General features: G+C 40.3%; 1 protein-coding gene across 2 annotated transcripts in view; it reads left to right on the plus strand.

Annotated features, from left to right (window-relative positions):
- The window catches only part of Sema2a (Semaphorin 2a), a 1,542,453-nt gene that overhangs the window by 500,871 nt on the left and 1,024,656 nt on the right, over positions 1 to 16,926 (plus strand). For both annotated transcript variants that reach the window (XM_083118491.1, XM_083118494.1), the window contains exon 3: positions 13,814 to 13,891. The gene's annotated coding sequence lies outside the window, so the exon portion shown is untranslated. The remainder of the gene's footprint in view (positions 1 to 13,813; positions 13,892 to 16,926) is intronic.

Genomic DNA, 16,926 nt, shown 5'->3' on the forward strand with positions numbered 1-16,926 from the left:
ACCCTATGTGCCATTGAAAAATTGTTTTTATCCTGCATGTATACAACAACACGTTACAGAAACACAGTTGCCAATTACATGTTATTATGAAGATAGAAATGCCACCGATAACGATACCTGAAAATTGACATAATTGAAAGATTTGTAAAATATAGGTTAATATTTGTGTAAGTATTCCACTCTAATTTTATGTATAAATTTTCCAACTCTTTTGCGTTAAAATAATCAAGAATTACATCAGATTATTAACTTACACATCATGTTATTACCAAAATCAGTTGTTTCACACAAAACAATCATGAATTACATCAGATTAATAACTTACGTATGTTATTACCAAATTCAGTTGTTTCACACAAAACAATCATGAATTACATCAGATTATTAACTTACATATCATGTTATTACCAAACGCAGTTGTTTCACACAAAATAATCAAGAGTTACATCAGATTATTAACTTACATTCATGATATTACCAAATTCAGTTGTTTTATACAAAACTGGTGCAAAATAAAAATATACTTCGAATTTTATATAATTTCTAGGATAATTGGACTCTGCGAAATTATCCCGAGGCATTTTTTGCGGAATCCGTGAAAGACCAAAATCCCAGAAAAGTATCGGCCGGTATCGATAAACAAATTCCAACCGATACTTTACGATACCGATACATCGGCATCGGCTCAGCCATAGTTTAGACACAAGAGGTTGTAGGTTTAAATCAAACAACATTTACCGGAATTTAGAGTTTTCGTTCTTTTCATTAGCTCCTCCCATCAAAATCCTGCATATGGAACTTGGTCCAAGAACTGTCCATGGACCTTTTCTGCTATGAATCCAACGACACAAATAGGGAACTAGCTAATCAACCATATATAAGGCATAGCTTACACAGAAATTTGCCTAAAGTATCGATGCTGCAAACGCAGGTCCAACGTACATGCTCCGTTTACAATGCTAATATATACCCTCCCGTAGCGGCAGCTGCGGTTTGTTCGCGAAATATATGCGTTTTTTTCCATTGTTGAAGTGGCAACAGTGCGAGGGGAGCGTGTTCTGCAACGAATGACGGTCTCACCTCATTTGTATGCCGGGAAGACGTCCATTCAGGATACCCGGTCGATACGTTTGCATGATTGGTTTCTGAATTTTGCCCCGGTCACCTGCGGAAGATGCGCCGACACAGGGACGGTGATGAGGTGGTCGTCGGGCCATGGAAGGAGCGTTTTGCACATGCATGAGAGGGGTGGAAGAATGCGAGGATGTTGCTCTTGAAGGGACATCGATAACAATCGACGCACCTAATGGATGACGGGAGCTTTTGCGCGCTCCTTTTTCACGCTGCTTGAAGTGGCGACGAGGCGTCGACTCTAATTTTTATTTCAAGGTACCTTTCATTTACCACGCTGGTCGTGGGTAAGCTTAGAGCTGGTATCGAGACAAGACAAGATTTGGCGGAATCAAATCTCGATTTCTCTATGTGGAGGTGTGTCTCTTTCTCGTATAGAGTCGCGAAGTACATCACACAACGTGTCAGCGCACACACGTTCACAGCATATACGTAGAGGCCATTAACATTGATTAATTGATTTGGTTTATTTAGTTCATATTTCTCCCACTCTTGGCTAATCGCGAAGATGGGGATGAGTGGCAATATGATGAAATTGATGAAGAGACAGTCACAAAGAACACCCATGCCCAGACCGGGATTCGAACCAATTACCTCTGGCGTTGGAGAAGCCATTATGGCAAACTACTTTTGTTAATAACCTTTCTCTGTTTGACACCTCGTTTTGACGCTATGAGTCCTCGGGAAACAAAATTGTATTCTGAATGTATACAACCACACTTCACAAGGTTATGATTGTTACTTGGCAATCGCAAGAAACGAAAATATATTATCACGTAGATATCCGTTTGGTATATCTGGATAAGTAACACATTTTGCTTTTCAAATATCTTCTGGTTTACTAATTCTTGATTGATTTGTTTTAATTGATTGGTTGAGTTGGTGTTTTAAGTCCACTTTATGCACAGTAAGGCTAATCGGGGCTGGACCTACAGTTTAAAGTGGGATCTGAATTACTGTGCAATGTGCCTCCTCCGAGTATCGAACCCTTGATTACAAGGCGACGACGCCATCGGGAAAGTCCCGATTGATTTGTTTTGTTTTACGTGGCTGATTTGATTTGATCAGCTGACATTCATGAAGAACAACCATGCCCATGCCTTGATTCGAATCCGGAACCCCTGTCGTCGTAGCGCGCTGTGAAATCCACTTCGCCTCGGAGTCGGCATGAGTGATGGTATGATGACATTTTACGAAGGGACACTCACAAGGAACATCCATGGCCAGACCTGGATTTGAACCCGGGACCCTTGTCATTGTAGTTCGCTGTGCTAACCACTCCGCCACGGAGGTCAGCTACTACTCGAGCGATACCTAAACTCTGTGTGCACATCGAAACTCGTACGCGGAATATCCTCGCTTTTTCCTCTCCTTAAAACTCTTGTTTATATCCTGCTACTATAGGCAGCCATGAGTACATCACCGCGACATGAGCTTCAACGACCGTTTCCCACGGAGTTGGTTGACAAGTAAATATAGTGTCCCCATCTATTGGCCGGTTCTTATGAACACTTTCCTCGTGTGTTGGCCTTGGTGCTTTCTCTTTAAGTAGTCTCCATGCTGTTTTCCGAGTTTGAACGTGCTGTACCAGACATCGCGGTTTTTTCGTCTCTCTTTACGTTCCTTGTTTTAAGCTGTTCTGAGGAAGATTTCCAGGAACACAAGAGAGGGGAAAAACAACGACCATGTCGTCGTTTTAGACGCATCCTCCTCCGTGTTATCTTTAGACTCAGGAGCAGTTTGTTGATTCTGGTGGTCAAGCAGCGGATATAACCCCCTCCTCCATAATCCAGGCTGGCACGAGAGGGAGGGAAGGGGTGGATTCGCAGAGCACGGTGTGTGCGTAAGTTTATAACAAGTCCTATGTCAACAATGTTCATCTTGGAGGAAACACGGTGTTTCCTTTTTTGTCTGCGAGGGATGAAATCAGTGGAGAAACTCTAACTAGGCTTTATTTTCTTTATCTTTTTCTCTGTTTGCCTTCTCTAAGCTGAGAAATAACCAAGTTTTCTACCGTCCATTTTTAAGACTGGCGTGAGGATAGCTTAAGGTCGAGTTTTGCTCATGATGACATCGGAAAATGAGCCTTACTGAGCTTTATACTTTTGCTGTGGAATGTAAAGCCCAGTTTCTTGTTTATTAGTTTCTGCAGTACAGCGAGACCGAAATAACCGACTCTTGTGCATAGCTGTTTCGTAGGATAAATATGAGAACTATTTCAATAATTGCTATCTCGGCAGCCCCTTGCGGTCAGAAATATATTGTTTCCCAACGTTCCAACCTTGACCGCAGATTTGCAGGTTGCGGGAAGTTCTGATATTTATCCTGTAATACTTGCAACCCGCTTAGCTCGTGTGTACTCCCGGCTGCTAGGGGGCGAAGGATATTTACTAAGACGTCAGCGTAAACTCGCAATGGAATGCGATAGGATTGCATTACATAAAGCAAGGTTTTTAAGGTAATTTGATGCAGATGTTGATCTACGCAATTTTCTCCCTAATTGTATACTAATGCTTATAATCAGTGATTTTAACCGTAACAGCTGGGTAATTGAAAGCTAAGAGACCCAACAGCATATTCAAATTCCAAACATTTCCTCTGTTGCTGTATCTAGATTGACAAGAAAGATGTAACGGTCTGTGTTGGTGGCGTGCCTTGCAGCGAAATATTTCCGTTTGACTTCAAGCACAGTGTTACCAACTGTGAACATCCTTTCGGAACCAGTCAGAGTTGTGGCTGCGGTACGAGAGTTGTGGCTGCGGTACGAGTTTCGGTGTCCCCTGCATAACTGAATAAGGGGGGTCTATATAAATCAAATTTCGTAATTTTTCAACTACATCTTTTTAAAAACTCATAATATTTACAATGGTTAGAACAAAGGTGTTTTTTTTTTGTTTGTTTTTTTTTGTTGCTGATTATCGTTCGAAACTAACTACATGAAGGACCGAGCTCGAAGCAACACCCCCCCCCCCCCCCCGCACGTCATCTTGTCTCTGCAACACTATGTCCGTGGGACCTTCCCCAGAGAGGGTGACGAACGTGTTACTGTGTCCATACTTTCGTTATTAAATTACGGGAGTAAATGTAACGGTAGCTACTTTGCATCACTTAGCTTGCTAAATTCGGAACCGAGGGATTCATTTGCCAGGACGAAACGTGTTATGTTGTGTTGTTTTAAGCTTGTGCATGTTATGTTATACACTGGGAAAACATACAGTACAGAGACCAGATTTGATATTTGCGTAAACAGTTAAATGTACGACAAAGTAACAACAACAGTAACGTGTGACTGTTTTTAGTATCTTACGTAACTCTGCACATCACCCCCCCCCCTCCCCCCCCCCCGGTGTATGAAGTATGCCTTCTACTGTTACCAATTCTCATAGAAAAAGTAATACTCGTGACTCGCAAAATTTATAATCCCCTCAGCGCTTTTCTCGTAAAGTTTGCAACCCTTCAACAGCTAATTATTCTGCGCCGGACCGCCCTTATAATTGCAGATAGCTGAAAGCACCGGATCTCGTAGGAGAGAATATATAGGTTCAGACATACCACACAACGTGGAAGGCCATGAGAGGAGGAAGGGGGGATAGCAAACGAACCACCAATCATGGAGGTAACAAATCAGCAGTGTTGCACAGTTAATTGAATTTATTTCCTTTCCTCGGACAGTGGAATTCTGCCGCGTTTGTTACAAGCCCATGTGTTTGCCTTAAGTTTCGCTTTGTCGTTGATAGATGGTGCTGCAGGGATCCAATAAAGTATATATGTGCGCTAACGAGAACGTGGCTTTGTAATTGTTACATTCTTTCAACAGTCCTTGTAAACAAGAATAGTATTGTGTTTGTCTTGTTTGCGGGTATGTCTTCCACACCTTTATTCTCGTACATCAGTAGTATGAAGATTTAATAGAGGTGATGAGAGTGTGGGATGAAGAAATAGCGTGTGATCGAGAAATTGAGAAAAATTGGAGAGAGGAACAAAGATAAAGAGAAAAAAATATTGCATAATGGCATTGGTATAAGATTTGAATACTATACAGTATCACATTCATATATTCGTTACTCCAGTATAGTCAAGGGGACCAGCAGCAGAATAATTTCATGGAAACGGGGGGGGGGGGTCAAATGGAGTGGGCCATGTTTATGTGTCATCGAAGGAAAGAAATATTTCAATGGAAAAATAAAAGAAGAATACTAAAGAAGCGATGGAGTGAGAAAGGAATTGAAATAAACAGCAGCAAAAGATGGAATGGAAGAGAAATAAATAAGAGATGCGAGAGACAGAGAAAGTGATAAAGAGAGAAGTTGAGAGAGGGGGTAAGAGATTGAAAGAAAATAAGAGAATAGAGAGAGGGGGATGGAGGGGAAAGAGATAAAAGAAGAGAGAGATGAATAACAAGGAAACAGAGGAGGGAGATAGAACGGAAGATATTGCGATGGGTGAGAGACGGCAAATAAAATAATCGAGAGAAAGTCAGAGAATGGAAAAGAAATAAAAGAATCTAGAGACCAAAAAAACCTCTTAAAACTTAATTGTCTCCTGAATCTATGCAACCACACTGCACTTGCTCAAACTATCCGCGTTTGATACCCCTTGAGAAAACTGAATATGACATATAGTGGTACCAAGAAGAGAATGACTGCGACCAACTCACCAAGTCGACAGTCATTTGTCAGTCACCACAGTGCCCGAGTGCCCCCGTGTTGCTATATTTATAACTTCCACCGTTGCTTCGTTGTAAAAATAAAAATTGAACAACGTTAAACATTACGTTTGCTTTTTCTATGTAGGTATATTCCTTTATGAAGATATAAACACTATAGGTACTCAATATAGAGGTTGCAACATCGAAGGTCGAAGAACATCGCACAATTTGGCAACGCGGTGGCAGGATTACCTGAGAAGCAGCTGATTGCATCGCCCACGCCCACTTTGCTTGCTTTGACAACTCGTCGACAGCGTCAGATCTTATTGCTGGATCTGTACTAAAGTAATTTTTCATTTTGAAGAGTTTACCCAAGTCTCTGCACCATCCCTAGGCCAATCTCACCACGTGATAAAAAAACAAAACTGAACATCGAAACAAGCTTCCTACAAAAATCACATCCCACGCTACGATACAACGGGGTGTAATATATTCTTCGGAATACCGCTGCATCAGCGTTTGCTACAAGGCTACAATTGCCGTTTCCATGCCCAGAATCCACAGCGCTTTCCCGTTATTGGCGTCCGCTATCTGCACAATGTCGGTATTGGGAAATCGGAATTCTGGGAATGGAACGTAAATATCTTTCGTTGTATTGCCGAGCGCTCGCAATGTATATCTCTCTATATTCCATAAAGACGCGGAATGTTCCGGCCCTCTGAAGCGATTTCGAGCAGATGCTACAGCAGGTTTTTAGTGGGCGTCTACAGAAAACAAAGTTTAAGTTGCCGGCATTCTTCTTTTTTATTAATCATAAATATATCGACGGATTTGTAATATTTTTTGCATGCGCTTCAACTTCAAGCGACATCAACCGTTTATTCATACTTGATTCTTCACAACTTGGTGTGGAACAGAATGAAACACACGATCCTGCTGGATTTCATCCCAATGGCTTATTTATGTAAATAATGTAATTCGTCAAGCTCTTTCCTTCTCAGTCTCATGTCCAATTGCAAATATTCTCGTTCTTGATTTCGTCTTGATATACAACAATATCAGTCTCTAATTGAAGGTATCGATTTCGTCGATTTCTAATAGAAAGTATAGATTTCTTGTCGGTCTCGAATAAGAAGTCTCCATTTCGTGTAGGTTTGCAATTGAAAGTTTCGATTTTATGTAGGTTTTTAATTGAAAGTTTAGATTTCGTGTAGGTTTCGAATTGAAAGTTTCAATTACGTGTCGGTCTCGAATTGAAAGTTTAGATTTCGTGTAGGTCTCGAATTGAAAGTTTCGATTTCGTGTTAGTCTCGAATTGAAAGTTTAGATATTGTGTAGGTCTCGAATTGAAAGTTTCGCTGAAAGTTTCGATTACATGTAGGTATAGAATTGAAAGTTTAGACTTCCTGAAATTCTTGAATTCCTTTGCTTTCGAATGGAAAGTCTCGAATTAATTTCGGGCTCGAGTCCCGATTTTGAGTCGGTCTCGAATTAGATGCTTCGATTTTGTATCGATTTGGTCATTTCTTTCCTCAATTTCATCTCAGTCAGGTCTCAAATCTCGAAATCATAAACACGATTTATATTTGTATAAACTAATGTGTATAGGTACATTAAATACCATTTGTTGCATCAGAAAATGCCGCTTAGGAAATTATTATTGATCTAGGAAGAATTTTCATTATTGAACGAACGACACGATCCACTCGAATAGGAAGTCTCGGTTTAGTCTGTATCGAACAGATGCCGACTTCGTGTTGCCTGAAATGCACCTCCAGACTTTTCTTCTCTCGGAATCACCCCTAACTTATGTCTCTTCTAGTATTTAATTATAATCTGTATTGACAAATGGAAACGTTCGTAGAGGTGCAAGAAACACCATCTGATGGGACATATAAATTATTTGATTTGGAAATTAGTGAATGGGCATTGATATTATTTATATTAGTCAACGTCCGTTTAATTGCCAAATTTGTCTTGTCTGTTTTGTAGCCATGGTGGCTTTTGGGAGGAATATGACTTCTCTTTGGTGTCGTCACTGAATCGTTTTTTCCATAGGACATCTGACAGTTTTTTCCAGTAATTTCTTTGTGGATCACTCCAAGCGAATGTCAGAATGGTGCATTAAATTATATCCACGCTCGCATTCACTTATTTCCTTGCCCTTTTCTTACCATCGTTCCGCCATCATCTTTGTCGAGATTTACCTAATCGTGCAAACTTGCGACGTTAACATAAATCAACAGTTGTGAATCAGTATTAAAGAATATGCCTCGAATAATTTTTGAACAGTTAAATTTGAATTTCTTCCAGAATGCATGTATAACTTACTAAGGTATGTGTAATGAAGGTACCGGGTTCGATTCACGATAGAGGCACAGCGGTTTGGGACATACCAGGCGTGGAGTCACGGGAAGGACGTTATGGGCGATCGTCCTCCCAACTGCCAGTTATCGTATATAGCTATGTTTATGTCTGAAGACTCAAATCTACGGTCTTATACTAGTACGAGTATCACCAAGTTTAACAGGCTCGAGAATATTTTTCAAACTTTGACTTAGGCTCACTTTATTCTCACGATAGGCTAATCAGAACTGAACCTGCAGTTTAAATTTTAAATGTGAAATTAAATGTGCTTCCAAAGGGAGACACTTTGAGAGAATAGATTTTTGTTTTATTTGTTTATCCACTTTACCCCTTGCATCTGATCTTTCAGTTTACCCTTGGCAATGGAAAGAATTAAGATAACGACATATAATAATAACCATCTATTGCAGCCCCAAACCCCTATATTTGCAAAACTATGCTCTGATCTCTAAAACATGGAAGTCAGCTTGGTTCCTGTGCACAATACTATGTGTTATTTACATACAACTGGACGTGTAGGTTAGAATTGATGATGCTAGGTGAGGCGAGGTACCCGACTGAAATTCGCTTCCACCCAACTACAACTTCTGGATCCGTCATTAGGTTCTACTGTTAACTGTATGTTCAACTCTGATAATCCTATCCAAGCATAAAGTGGACTTCAAATAACCCTTGGTTTCCTTTGCTACATAAATGTCAGTATATCAGTTTTAATAGCCTTTCCAGATGTCCATCCGAGAACACAGAATAAAGCTAGGTAATGTGTATGATTTATTTTCACCCCTACCATCCAAGCACTTTCCTCTATAAGCACAGCAATGGGTGAAAGATTGCTTTTTGAGGAAGGAAAAGAACTGTAATCTGTTCTAATATTTACCCCCATCTTGGGCCTTCCTTCTTTGCAAACCACAACCTGTTGCGTTTCCTTTGTGGAGCCACCCTTGACAATGCCGGACGTCGGACCTATTTGGCTTCTCTCCCCCCCTCCTTCTCCCTTCTTTAACAACAGCCTCCAGGATTGCCTTTGTATTGTCCGCTCTTTCAGTAAATCACTGGTTTCGCAATCAATCTTCTGGCTGGCTCTCTCTCCGTCCGTCCCCGCTACCCCCCACTGTGGCGTTTCTCATTCTTTTGCTGTCTTGTTTATATTTCACGGCTATTTTTTCCTTCGTTCGATCTATATATTCATTCTAGCTGCCAGGCTTTCTATGGTCATCCCTCTGACGTCAGACAAATGGAGTTTCTGTATGATGCTGAAAGCTTCGAATGATTGAATAAGACCGAAATGAACCTCTTATTTGAGAGAAATGTATTGGCAGGATATGAAAGGACCGTAAATGGCATGCCAGCAGAAATGAACACTGTGAACAGTTCGGGACGAAAATAAATGTGAACAAGACGAACGCTATGGTGATCGGAAGAAAGCAGAGGAAGGCAAAATTGAGTATCAGAGCCAGGACAATCTAAGCCTCATAAACAGTGATATGAAATGCAGTCCAGAAATATAATAGTTGGAGAGAAATTGATTACACCACCCTGCATTTTTAAAAAAAGATTCAAACTATTTCAAATCAAGAGGTGACTCTGAAAGTATTTTGAATGCTGATCACGGAAATGACGTCCATTTTTTCCCCATCCTGTCAGGATTTTTCACAATTTCACAATCAAAATTCTCACATTCGCCATTACATTATATAATATTACCTAACGCTTCGAAATTAATTTATACAGGGGAAATTTAGGTTGTTTCCAAATGAATAAGTGATTCTGAAAGTACTTTAAGTGCTGATCAAGGAAATGACGTCCACTTCTTCCTATCACGTTAGGATTTTACACAATTTCACAATCAAAATTCTCATATTCGCCATTCCATTATACCTACAACATAGCGCAATAAAATAAATTTAAACAAAGGAAATTTCGGTTGTTTACAAACCAATAGGTGATTCTGGAAGTATTTTGAATGCTGATGACGGAGATGACAATTTTTTCCATACATCAGTATTTTTCTCCACGTTATTTAGTTCTGTTCAATCAACACGCTACATTATAACATTGTGTTTTGGACATTTTGTGAAATAAATTTTTATGAGAGTTTTTAAAAATGGAACTTACGTAATCAAAATTTACAATTTTTAGGTTAATGTGTCTTGCGAAGATAGAAGGTAGATTTAATGTTTATTATTCTATGTGCATTTATAGTTCAAAGCTGGAGGATTTGTATTCTAGAAAACCAATATCTTAGCATCATCTAAACAGAGCCATCTATTGAGGAAGTGATGGAACTACACTTTTTATTGTGAAATGAAGGCAGTTAATATATTGCTATTTTCTGAAAAAACTAGAGGTGATGGGTAAAAATGGATTTCATTTTTGGAATTAGCATGCTGAAATTATTCAGAGAGAACAATCATGTGTGAGTCATTCAAACCCATGCAGGCTTGTGTTATCATCATTTATCTCATGAGACATAGTTTCTGGTGTTCTTTGTTGGTAGTGTCCCACCTTCACTTCCATCTAATCATCACTCATCCTCGCCGTTGTTGTTGGGGTTAGCCAAAAGTAGCAGAACAGCGACGTAGAATAACAAGACTATACAAATACAATACATAGTTTCGGATATCATCAGGTTTCATACCTCTCCTGGATTAGGCGTCACCTCATACAAGGATCTGTCTGATTCTGGAGTCGAATTCCAGCAATGTATCCCCGATTCCCGCGGACCAATCACAGATGACTTGTTAGCTTTGAAGGAGTACGGACGGCTCTGGATTTAATGATGATCCGTTCTTGGGAGCAGTGAGGGGAGAGGGGGAGGGTGTGTAAGAAGGCCACCCAACGAAACCTCGTCGTGACCGGCTTCGGAAGGGTGTGCCCCTTCTCAGACATTCATACAATCAGGGGTCCATTAATCAGCCTTAGTGTCCAGGTTGGAGAGACGGTAACAGGTCCATCCGTGCGGACACGGTCCCGTCGCCACAGGTGGTGAATATTCACTTTCGGTTCGCTCGTGCGTGCGGCGTGAATACGAAAACAAGCTTGGATCTTTTTTGATGCTCTGTCCTCTGCAGTGTTGCCATCACCTCAGAGAATAATTTCCCTTTCCTAGGTGCAAAATTTCCTCACCCTTGTTCACTTTTTTTTCCATTTTATCTTGGAAAAGTCGAAACTACTATCGTCTGTAATAATGACAAAATCAAACTTTAATTCACAGAGGCAAAAGAGGGACTTGGCAGTGTCACCGATACTAGAAAAATATGTAGCGTTTCACTGCACCAACATTCTCAGCTTACAGGAGACAATAAGGCGAAGACAACTTTTTCTTAATATTTTCAGTGCTTGACGACTCGTTTCGACGCTACGAACTCATGACAAATCATAATTTTTCGTATGTAGCCACGCTGCACAAGCTCACAGTTTGCCTTAAAGAAATTAGTTGGGATTTGCCTTAAACCATGTCTGACCATCTATAAGAATATATAAGAGTTGGCCAAATATAGGATATCGAATAACTTTCTATTGGATATCGGAAAATCTGATATCCGGATATCCGTTATCCGTATTTTCTGTCCATCCCTAGTATATATTAGGTATGTCTGAATAAGTTGCATATTAAGGGAATATTACTTTTAAATTTTCACACACTGTAGTTTACCGCGATCTCGATAGAGGCCGACAGTTTCGGATTGTCAGCCTTGTATGGTTTTGTGAAGAGCTCTGTCTCGTTCACGTCTCGGTATTTTTCAAGGTCATGTGTGTTTCTGTACCATCCCTCAATAACGCAACAAAAAAAAACATATTTCACATTCCAGAGAGTTTGAGTCTAAATATATAGTGCAGATTTATTCAAAACTTTCTTGGAAATTTAATAGTTTCCCTAAAATTTGCCTCCCCTTTACCCCATTTCTTTAATTTCTCCGCGCTGAGGGGTATTTCCCTTCATATTGCAACATTGCTCTTCTCCTTCCGTACCCACCTCTTTTCCCCACGCGGGAAATTTATGAATTCGTTACAGAGACGGGACTGACATTTCTGAACACGTATCACAACTTCGATCATAATTGATCGGCTCATAATGATATTCATTTGTTTTCTATTTTTCACCAGCCCTGCCCACTTTTTGGTATCTCGGTGGGTGTTTTGCCGTGAAAAGTTATGAATTCTTCCTTTTTGTTTTGTCAATTCCTTCTGTCTTAACTCGCACCGAAATGTACGAGAAAAAGATTTATTTAATGGTCTGCTTTAATTGGTTTGCATTAGAATATAACCATCATTAACCTTGTCCTCGTCAATCCACAATTTAATGGTAGATTTCTATGCATATCTACATTGAAGACGTCGTACGTAACATATCCTGACAGGTAAAGTGGATATGCTTCCCTTGTAAAGGTATAAGGGATAATTAGAAAATTGTTTAACGGAGATGGGATACAGATAAGTAATGATTTACCGCAAATAAGGTTGTTTCATAAAGTATATTGTTCAATAATCTTGGACACCTTCACGAGCAGACCTGAAAAGAGTCAGCTGACCATCGCTGACGTCGAGTTGCAGTCTTCAAAGGTTCTTCAGGATTCTGACTGCCCTGGAAGCTTTGTAAATTTCAGGGAAAATGGCTTATTAGCGAAAAATTATGGAAAAGTCAAAGAATTGGCTTAGATGTGCAACGTTGTGGAAAGTTAGGATATCGGCTTAGAAGTGGAAAAGATCATGGGATAATCAGGATATCGGCGTAGAAGTTGAAAGGTCATTGAGAAGTTCAGGAAGTCAGCTTAGAAGTGGAAAGCTCGTGGGAAAGTCAGAAAATGTTGTTAAGAACTTTCAAAACGTTGAAAAAGTCAGGGAAATTAGATGTTTTTTTTGTCTATCCCAACTTCTTGATACGTATTTTATGTAAAACAATTTACTTAATTTATATTTTTTTCATTTATTGACAGCCATGTTGAATTAACTCCATTAACTTGATCAGCACGAGCATTGTGAAAAGATCTGGAAAAAATATTTGAAGATACGTGTCTAGAAATTGGCTTGGCAAAATAGATCGGTCTGGTTCTCATTCCAGTGGTTCGGGTTCCATTATAACTATAGGACCTATCCTAATTAGCCTTTGATGGAGTGGGGTTATTTTAAACTCACTATGAAGCAATCAGGATCCGATTGTTGCTTTATGTAAAGGTTGACCTTCATATTTGGAGGGCTGGGTTCGAGGTTTGGCAGGGAGTCTCCGGTAATTTTCATGCCTGATGACAATCCACGTGCAGTAGAGAATTTTGTTGAACCTTAGTCCAGTACCTTTATTAGACAATGGATTATGTCGCCAATAGTTTAGTCGCCAATAGTTTACCTTTCGAAATACAAATGATTTAGCCAAAATACGAACCTAGTGCCTTTAGTGGAAACTTACTTGACCACCAAAGCGATACTAAGGATTCCTCCATCTTTGTTCTTTCATCTGTTTCAATAGTTTTCCATCCCTTCTTATCATCACGAATAGTCTGCAGTTTATGCAGTAATAAAAACAGAGCGACGTGCAATAGACTAAGTATAAAGAAAACATAGATATTTCATAGTATATCTTCCTTATTGTAGGCTGTGTAAATCATACTTAACATTCAAGAGCGTCCCATTGATGCTTTGGACTAATGTCTTTTGTCTCTTCAATTTTAGGTAAGGATTGGGGCCGTTCAATAACTTTCAAGCTTCTTGAACAACTTCCAGGAATCTTAAGCAACTTGATTGATTAAGGTAAGTTTCAATTTGCGGTACATGTCTTTCCTTCTTCTCTTTCTCTCTCTTTTGTAATGACACATCTATTTACTATTTAAAATCAAATCTGGCTTAAACGAACGCATAATATGTATGACCTTGATGTGAAAGTGTTGAAAATATTTGCGAGAAAATAAGCTGCTAAATTTTGCTCTGAACAGCAGCACCATCTGTGAACATGGAAGCAAACTATTATGATATTATATGTGTTAATTTTCTCTCAGCCCAAGCTACGGAGCCTAATTACGTGTTGCCTCTTTCGCTGTTCCTTTGTTTCTCTCATTTTCGCCGTCGTTGTTATTCTACTAAGTCTGCAATAACAGTGAGGTAGTAAATAATAAGTTATAACAGTGAAATACAGTTCAACGTTGTTAACCCGACAAGGGTTAACTGTTACGGGTAACAGTTATCTGGATAGGCGTGCACACGGGTGGTGCCAGTGGTACCATGGCGCCTTTCTGTATTTGTTTTCAGAGAGAGTGATGCGTGTTGTTTCAATTCTACTCTTCGAAAATATTTAATTATTGTTAGTGAACTATGATGTAGAATATTTTCTTTAAAATTCTATTTTCCTGTTGTACATCCTGAGTAGACACTCCTTCTCAAAATGTAAAAATATGCAGTGCGTTCTTCTTGAGCTTAGAGGCATTCCGTATTTTCTACAGTAGTGGTATATATAGGGTTGTTTTATATGCATTTCAGCCCTTTCAGAAAATACAAAATGAATTTTCAGTTATCTCTGTAACAAACTGCGAGAGTATTCTTGAAACTTTCTGTAGATAAATCAAAAGTTCGTAGCGTTTTGACACAGTTACGGTTAGACGGCAAGAACTTTTGGGATAGAAAGGAGAATAAGGGATATACATTTTCTGGCATTGCAAAATGTTTGGGGCCCTCCGCACCTATGAATTAATGGAAGCGGTGCAAGTGGTTGACGTCCACGGTAAACAAGTGAAGCTAAATAAATAAATGAAGCCACTTTTTTTTCAAACGCTCCTTTGTTCCATGCTACGAGATTTAGGCGTATACTAAACGTGACTGCCCTCTCCGAAAAAAATATTGTCGCCCCTTGCCTCACCAATAATGTTTTTTGGGCACCTTTACCGACTTGACAAACCTTAACAATATTAAATTAATTTTAAATAATTTTCTTCCACTTACGCGTATTTAATTTGCTGCACCGCTTCTTCTCCTCCTGGCATTATTCGGATTGTGCGAAGTACGGTCCTACGAGGTTTTACTGTATTCTAATAAATATAGCCCGTGATGCGGCAGAGGTTGTGCACATTCAGTTCAGAATCAGTGCTCGATTTCTAGGATGTACGTATGTTATTCAAAGTTCCCTTGAAGCTGAGGCAGTCCTAATTTTGTCAGGAAAATCCGACGATTCCTCGCCGCTAGGAACTGCGCGATTAGCTTTTGTTTGCCTCCGCTGGTCCGCGGCTGCACGCATATTGGTCCCTCGGCCGCCGAACGGGGTTTATTTGTAGCCTTCGGCGACTTGAAAGCTGCGTCCAGAATTTTGGGAAGCTAATTCCAGCACGTTTCAACCGTCGCCGCTAAAAACTTTGTCAGGAGAAATTGAATCCTGCCAGAGTTGGTAACGATAAGGGGGAAACAGATGACAATTCCCTCTGGTGTTTTCCACTTCTCCCCCCCCCCTTTCCCCGTCAGTCTTTTTATCTCCATCCCCCTTCTCCCTAGTCTATCTGAGCAGAGATGAGGAAGAGGGATTCCGGGGAAGACGGGACAAAAATCGCAGGAGCGGGAAGGCAAACTACAGGATGGTTTGCAAGTACAGGGTGCACATGAATTTACGTGGCCAGTTTATAAATCGTTTCACCGAAGCAAGACTGTGGGTGCCTTCACAGCTCACACATGCGCACGGGGCAGCATGAGCAGTTGCAAGCCTGCTGCCTTCTGTTCGATTACTTCAGTACTTTTCTTCTTGTTTCGGTGTGGTAGAGTGGTCGAACAATATATGCGTTGAATTCGTGGATAATATACTTCGTTTCCGTGTTTGATTAGTGATATTTCCAGTGTTAAATATACAGCTTGAGCGAAACAAAGGGATTCGTCGCCAATTTATCAGAAACGAGTATGGCATGGGAGAAACAAAACCGGTCCACAACAAAATAAACAGCAGTATATTCCCTATTGTGAATAAAATCTTTCCCTTTCTGGCGCAGACTCTTTCGTTCGTTCGCCCCAGAGATTGTCGGGCAGTGTATAGTAAGGTTCTCTGTTCCCTTTCCCATACGCGAGGAGCCCGCTGGTGAGATGTATCGAGTCTAACTCTTGTCTCCTGAGGTTTTGTGTTGCTATCATCTGAAGAATACAGAAAAGTGCAACTATTCTTAACATGTAGAAATGGAGAAGAGGTATTCACCTGTGTGGCTGCGTGAGGTTTGGCATTGTCATGATGGAGTTACGACGTGCTCTTCAGACCAAGAGACCGGAGCTGCAAGGTAAGGTCATCAAACTCCACCATGACAATTCCAAGCCTCACACAGCCATGATGACACAGCAAAAGATCATGAAAATGGGATGGGAAGTCGTCCCTCAGCCTTCCTATAGTCCGGACTTGGCTCCTTCGGATTTCTTCTTGTTTGGTCGTCTGAAGACCCACCTGCGGGGAAAACATTCGACAGTGACAAGGACCTCATTTCTTGTGTGAAACAATGGTGTAAAAGTCAGCCACCTGAATTTTACCAAAGTGCATTCAAGGCATGGAAAGAACGTTGGACGAAGATGCGTCACAGCAGATGGAGGCTACATTGAGTGACATGGTCTTCTAGCCAAAGGATCAAAGTATGTTCACCTAAAATTTCATAATCATATTTCAACTAATAAAAATATTATAACCATCTGTGCAAAACTTATTGAACGCCCTTTGTAGATAAGATTTAGCATTGTGCGAGGGCAAAAGTGGCGAAAACTGGGGGGGGGGGGGGGCAGCTGCCCCCCTGATCGCCGTCACTGACCATAACCTACGTACTAAATCGCTATCCTCA

The sequence above is a fragment of the Lepisma saccharinum genome, chromosome 3, assembly GCF_977018435.1.
Source record: "Lepisma saccharinum chromosome 3, izLepSacc3.1, whole genome shotgun sequence".
Taxonomy (NCBI): Eukaryota; Metazoa; Arthropoda; class Insecta; order Zygentoma; family Lepismatidae; genus Lepisma; species Lepisma saccharinum.